Raw genomic sequence first — 6,000 nt, forward strand, 5'->3', positions numbered from 1 at the left:
ACAGGTATTTTTTTTATTCAAAATATGGGTTTATGTGGCCAAAACCACTTTTAGAACAGTTCAACAAAACTGACATCATTTTGAGCATCTATTTCCAAATCCCAATACATCCATACACTTTCTTCCTTCTAAATGCCTTAACTACTATAACAAAACATTGAAATTTTCCACTAACTCAAAAGAAGAGACCCAAGATACAAACAAAACAAAAATGCATAAAACAAGCATTAATCAAGGTTGGACTTCCCCACTTCCTCTTGTTCCTCCTTGCCCCGACTGCTCGACCCTACTCCTGCATCTCCTTCTCCTTCCAGATTTTGTAGTTGGAAGATGACATCTTCAAGCAACCCTCTAATGATTTCATGTACCTCACTAAAAATACTATCGTTGATCAATTCCAAGTTGGAGGTCAACAAATCAGTCTCCAATTTCACAATCTTCCTTTCCAATGATGCTTCCACACTTGCGAACCTTGCATTGATACGCTCAGCATTTGCTTCTCGGCCTTTTCTAGAAGCTCAACGTGATAGGTAATAAGATCGAACTTACCCTTAAGAAATTTTAACAAGAACTCAGTATCCCTCTTCCATCAGTCCAATTCATCCTCGGGAAGTTTCTCGATCTACGGCTTCCTCGACTCCATAGCTATATCCTTCCAACCCAAACTTCTTTCAAATTGACGCTCTACACTTGCCACAATATATGGATCATAGGGAGACTGAATTCTCTTATAAACACCCATGTCTTCCTTCTCCTAATTCACCTCTTCTTGTGCCATGATCGTCTGGAGATTCTCGATCTACATTCCCATTAAATAAGCTTGTTTCCCGATGGATCTACCAAACCATCGTTGTAGTAAATTCACCGATGATAGATATGTTTTCCATCATTTCACCATTAATTTGGCTGAGCAATTTACAGTTTAATTTCCTTCTTGAGATGACAGGTTCGATGCTCTCTCCATGAACTTAAGTATTACCTTATGCATGAGGACTGAGGGGATGGTCTTGGGATTTGAGGGAGCACCATGCATTGAAGGCTCGCATTCCTCGACCCATCTGTCCTACCAACCTTCACGGGATCTCACATCATCCACCCCTCAGCAAAATTGAGGGGAGAATTAATAACATTGTCCAACATTCTCTTATGATATGGGAATGTGACCTATTTCCCTCCCACCCATCTCACACTTCCCATCACCTAATGATACCCCACAATTCGCCATTTCATCAGTGCCCACATTGAGATGACACAAGATATGGAACAATTCATATTATTCAATTTTTTTCAGTTGATATTTTATCCTTGAATCAATGGAATATTTTGGATCGTTTTAATTTGCGTTATTGTTAGTTTCTACTCTTAAACCCCATGCATAATTTATTTCGGCTTGTTAATCGGGGCTAGAAAGTACCCCTCTCGCTCCTATCGCCCGTGAGACTATATCAAATTATTAAAAACAAAAATATTATTACAAAAATATCACTAAATAATTTTCATTTTAAAATCTACTTAAAAATTCAACAAACGTTCTAAACTTTGAAAAAAAAATTCCATCTATAAAATTTTCAAATTTTCCATACAACCAACTAACTTCTTCCATTAATTTTTGATTTATTACATTGACTACTTTTACCGTTTTAAAGAATGGAATTATTTTATTTACTTTGTATCACTAGTGTAATAGGCCACCTTATACTGACTTGTGTGGCCCTGAAAAAGGAGCATGTCATGCCAACATGGTTGGAATTTGGATGATTTTTTACTCGTCAAATTTTTTTTTTTAACGTTTTGCATCTTTATGCTGCCCGTGAAGAAATGTTATGTTTAAAATTTTTCCCTTCAAGAGTGATGATTTGAAAATAAATTAACCCTTCACCAATAAAGGTTTGATTAAAAAATTGTTGTTACTTTATTCAACCAGTGCTACATGTAATTAGGGCAAGTTTTATACTAATAGAATTAGGCATCAATGAAGGAAAAGGCTAATTTGTCAAAGAACAAAACTATGTCCAAGCATATATTTAATTGCGCTTCAGATGTTACATCCTAGCATGAATTCAGTGCAATGGAAATCTATAAGTTCAAACCCCCTTTACATAAGATTCAACATGGTTGGAATAGTATATTGATTCAATTTTTAAAAACAACTGGATTAGACTTGAGATCAATCATTGCAAGGGAAAATGCTATAAAAAACAAGATCTAAATCATGGAATATTATTATTAAGACTGAAAAATTACTGTCACTAAATCCTCCCAGCTTGAAACATTAATAGATTTAACAACTTCCTCATTTATTCGTAACTGTTCCATAAAGCAATGCTTATCAATGAATTTGCTATGGAAAATTTAACAACTTTATAATTTATCCTATTCATTCATAAACTAATCCATAAGACCATGCTTACTAATAAATGTGTTGTAGCAATGATTCAAGTTCTTAATAAATATATTGTATCAATGATTAAATTAGTGCACTAATTTAATGTTTAAACCCTTGATATGTTTGATGAAGATTACATGTGTTAAGAGTCGTCACATTGATACTCGTTGACAGACACTTTTCCAGTCTCACAACCTGGGCTCCTTTGGGGACTTCCACTAACATATCATGTTGCAGATGTCCAGATGTTATTTACTCCACAAAACCTTTGGTTCACTAGTTTCGGTAAGGAGTTTCGCCCTACAAGGACCGTGCCTTTGAGGTCCTTGGGCTTAAGAGCCAACTCAAACTTCCCATTTGGAAGAAGACCTGCAAGAAAGCAAAATAGAAAAATGTCAATCAGGGATGAAACGAACACATATAAAGCTTTACAAAGCTAATAAAATTTATCAAATAAGAAGTTTATCATCACTAGTGACAAAGACCCATAGCTGAAAAAGCAACTGCAACAGACATAAAAAGTGGCAGATCGAAACCCCCGAAGCTCCATATTTTCGAGTCTAGCTAGATAGTTTGGCTACATAAAAAGTGACAGATCGAAACCCCCAGAACTCCACATTTTCGAGTCTAGCTAGACAGTTTGGCTACAAGGGGTAGACTATCTGAGCACTCATAGTCTTATAGTGCCTGATCTTCTGATCGAGTTTTATTTATACATGAAGATTCAGAATAAGGCAGGGGGTCGAAATCTGTGGGGATACTTGGGAAAACTATTTGAGCACTCAGTCTTACAGTGCCCGATCTTCTGATTGAGTATTATTTATACATGAAGAGGATTTGAAGTCTATGGGGATACCTGTTCTCCATGGCTATGAATATGTCTAGCACGTCGCCACTCGAATGATCTGCTCCATATTTGAATGTGTATCTCTAACGTGGTTATTCATTTTAATTTGAAATACAAGTGATCGAACTTCCTTGAAATTTACAGCACAAATCAGATTTGTTTCGACGTTTTCATGGTACACAAGGCTCACATGGTGATGGGACTCGGTGACACTACGATAGGATGTTGCATTGTAAATGTGTTAGCTTCCTACGATTTTTTCTCAAACTTATATGACTTTGGAGCTAAGAAATGGTTTGCAGAACACAAATTTGAAGGAACCATGTTATGGAGTCCGTTGCATTAACTGATAACCGTCATAAAGGCGATAACTTTAGCCATGGAAAAACCTAGGGAAGTTTTCAACCAGCTATTAGCACATATTTTTAGAATTGTCTTTAGTCTGATTTTTTGGAGTTTTCGGTAACCGAATCTGATGGAAAATTTTGAGGTGAAATCTTGATTTGTCTTATTTAAACTAGTTTTTTGAGTGTATATATGGATTCAGCACCCTGAAATACTTGATAGGGTACTTCCATTGCAAAAGATTACCTATCAAGCTTGTAATTTCAATAGATTTCTACGGGATTTTAGAGAAAGTAGACCCGAAGAGCTTCCAAAAAATCTCACTAAAGACAACTCCCATATCTTTTCATTCGAGTTAACTTGGTTATATGGAAATTCTTATGGTGAAAAAAAGTGGGGAGATGGAATTCCAAAACCAAACAACAATCCATCACAGAAAAAAATAAATGTCACGGACGGTGATGGTTTTGATTGAAAGAAAAAACGACTATGCCACAACTTTCCTCACATTGAGTAATTTTGTCATGTCATCATACTACGAAGAAGGATAACCTTCCAAAAATATTTTGAGATCTTTCTACAAGGGATAATCGATATATATTTAGTAATAATTTCCTAGGCTTTCCTGGCATTTACACGACATTTTCTGATGGTGGAACGATACCACATTTATTGTGGACGACCATTCAACCACCACATATCTTGTCTTCCCACATTTTTTGAAATTCTCCAAACTTTGTTTATATCTCTACCTCGAATTCTAATTCTCTCAATCTTTTAATATTTCACAAACTATGAATTGTACAAGATCTTGGTGCATATGAAAAGATTTGTGCATGCTCCTTAAATTTCTATGCATTCTACCGGTATCACATGGATCAAATTCTCTATATGTCCAGAGTCACGGAGAGCCATAAAGTGTAGGTTCACCTTCTGTCATCGTCCTCCATGCACTTATGACTGATGGGAAGCTTGACGTGCAACTTCAATGTCAGCCTGCAACACATTGAAAATTTGGAATGGAGTTGTTTATAATGCGATTTTTTGGAGATTCCGGTGACGGAATCCGGCAGAAGAAATTGAGGTTAAATCTTGATTTGTTGCAGTTAAAATGGTTTTTTAACTGCATATTTGGATTCAGCACCTGGAAAACCCCTGGAACGCTTTGATTGTGCAGAAACTAGCTATCAAACTTGCAATTCCAGTAAATTGCTACCGGATTTTGAACGGAAAAACCCACCGAAAAGACTTCCAAAAAATCGCATTATAGACAACTGCATTTGGAATACCAAACACTTCCGCATCGATATGGGTGCCAGTGCAATGTCCAGTTGGTGGTGTCTTTATGTCGATTGAAATAAAGTATTAATGACATTTTCAAAAAAAGGTCAAAAAACGTCACAAGAAACCGTTACTTAAATATTTTAAACGTATTTGACAAATAAAATGGCCGTCAAATTCCAACCCGGAGACGCCAGTGTCGTATTTTCCAAATCACATCCCAATGGCCCTGAGACGCCAGTGTCGTATTTTCCAAATCACATCCCAATGGATGGATATTTGCTCCTGTTAAAATATTCAAAGCACGTTAGCCCTAAAAATACGGGTCAAATCGAATTAATTCAAATGTCATTCCCTGTGATGGGAGGTGCCGAGATTCATGGACTTCCATATTATGGATTCAACGATTGACCTTGAGAAAAGTTCAATAAAGTGGGAATAAGAAAATATTCAAAGCACGTTAGCCCTAAAAATATGGGTCAAATCGAATTAAGTCAAATGTCATTCCCTGTGATGGGAGGTGCCGAGATTCATGGACTTCCATATTATGATTCAACGATTGATCTTGAGAAAAGTTCAAGAAAGTGGGAATAAGAAATAAAGGGAAAAAGTAGTGTAGAAATTTTTGGAAAATATAATTATAATTATCAAAATTTAGGATTTTGGTGCCTAGGAGTTTTTGATGGTGTTGAATCTATTTCAATTATTAAAAAACAATTTTTTAATTTTTTTATGGATTCTAATGAAAATCTAATTTTACCAATTGTGGTCTTTATAGACAATGTCTAAAAAAAGTGGATGTTTTATTAATTTTTATTGGAGTTTCTATAATGCGACTTTTTGAGATTCCGGTGACGGAATCCGGCGGAAGAAATTGAGATGAAATCATGATTTGTTGCAGTTAAAATGGTTTTTTAACTGCATATTCGGATTCAGCACCTAAAAAAGGCTTTCATTGTGCAGAAACTAGTTATCAAACTTCGATTTCAATAAATCACTGCGGGATTTTCAAAAAAATTGCCGGAAAGGCTTTCAAAAAGTTTAAAGATACGGCATTTTTATTTTTGATTTGGTTATAAATTTTAGTAAAATTGTGATTTTTTAAAAATTTAAAAACTATTTTTTTTAATATATATAACAT

This window comes from Pinus tabuliformis, chromosome 9, assembly GCF_031772625.1.
Source record: "Pinus tabuliformis cultivar Carrire ecotype Pingquan chromosome 9, CPIR1, whole genome shotgun sequence".
Lineage (NCBI taxonomy): Eukaryota > Viridiplantae > Streptophyta > Pinopsida > Pinales > Pinaceae > Pinus > Pinus tabuliformis.